The sequence below is a fragment of the Eriocheir sinensis genome, chromosome 69 (assembly GCF_024679095.1).
Source record: "Eriocheir sinensis breed Jianghai 21 chromosome 69, ASM2467909v1, whole genome shotgun sequence".
In the NCBI taxonomy this organism is placed as follows: domain Eukaryota; kingdom Metazoa; phylum Arthropoda; class Malacostraca; order Decapoda; family Varunidae; genus Eriocheir; species Eriocheir sinensis.
The window spans coordinates 7,103,193-7,104,851 of NC_066577.1; positions in this window are offsets into that span (position 1 = coordinate 7,103,193).

The window sequence follows — 1,659 nt, forward strand, 5'->3', positions numbered from 1 at the left end:
AAGGGGAAGGAAGGGAAGGAAGGGAAGGAAGGGGAAGGAAGGGAAGGGAAGGGGAGGGAAGGAAGAGAGAGAGAAGGAAGAGAAGAGAGAGAGAGAAAATAATAATAAATCTACTTCCTTCCTCCTCCTACTTCTTCCATGCTCTCTCCTACTCTCCTCTTCTCCTCTTTCTATACTGCATCCTTCCTCCTCCTCTTCCTCCTCTCTTCCAATACCACACAAACCCATATCGTTCCACCTCCTCCACACAGAAAGAGGAAGCTGGCTGGAGGAGTGCTGAAAGGATGTGAGAGATTTGGAGGTGGAGGAAAGGAGAGGACTCTGGAGGAAGGAGGAACCGCTAGAACTTGGGGAAGGTAAGCGGAGGAGGAGGTGGAGGAGGAGGAGGAGGAGGAGGAGGGAAGGGATAGGATGAGAGGAGAGAGAAGGGATGGAATGGAAGAGGAGGAGGAGGTGGAGGGAAGGGAAGGGAAGGGAAGGGAAGAGAAGGAAGGAAAGAAGGAAGGGAAGGAAGGAAGGAAGGGAAAGGAAGGTATGAGAAGGAAGGAAGGGAAGGAAGAGGAAGGAGGATAGGAAGGAGGAGGAGGAGGAGGGAGATTAAAAAGTTTAGGTTTGTTTTAGGTTAGGTTAGAAGGAAGAAGAAGAGGAGGAGGAGGAGGAGGAGGAAGAGGAGGAGGAGGAGGAGGAGGAGGAAAGGGGAGATTAAGGAACAGTTTGAGTTGGTTAGGTTAGGTTAGGTTATGAAGGGAAGGGAAGGGAAGGGGAGGGAAGGTATAGAGAGAAGAAGAGGTAAAAGAAGAAGAGGAAGAGGAGGAGAAATGGCTCTAGGAAATTGGACAGTATAGGGATGAAAGATTGAAGATGCTGCTTAACTCTTGCATAAGGAATTTGGACAGAGTTGATTCAGGTTAGAGGAGGAGGAGGAGAAGGAGGAAGGAAGAGGAGGAGAAGGAAGAGGAGGAGGAGGAGGAGGCGGAGGGAGAGAAAGGGTAGGGACACACACTCACACACACACACACACACACACACACACACACACACACACAGACACACACACACACCCCATTCAAACCACCACCTCACCCCTCCCTTCCACCCCTCCACTACCCCAGGGATGCGGAATGCGGGACCCTTCTCTGTCGTACCCCTGATGACAGCGATGCCCTAGGCCACTTCTTCCACCGTACGCAATGGCAGGGCGCGGAGTTCTGCCGGGTCATCTCATCCTCAACCGCGTACCCCTCCAAGGCCTGGCTGGTCCCTGATGGAGCCTACTGCGGAGATGGAAAGGTAGGTGAGGAAGGGAAGGAAGGAGGAAGGAAGGAAGGAAGGGAAGGAAGGGAAAGAAGGGAAAAGGGAAAGAAGGAAGGAAGGGAAGGAAGGAAGGAAGGAAGGGAAGGGATGGGAAGGAAGGAAGGGAAGGGAAAGGAAGGAAGGGAAGGAAGAGGAAGAAGGAGAGAAGGAGAGAGAAAATTAAGAACAATTGACTAACATTCTTTCCCTTCCCTTCCTCCTTCCTTCCTTCACCCCCCTTCCTTCCATCCCAAACAGATGTGCATTAGTCAGCGCTGTGTGACCCGGCCAACTCCACTTTCGACAATCATTTTCTGGATTGTCGTGGTCATCTCCGCTCTCCTCCTGCTCCTCTGCTGGGACCAC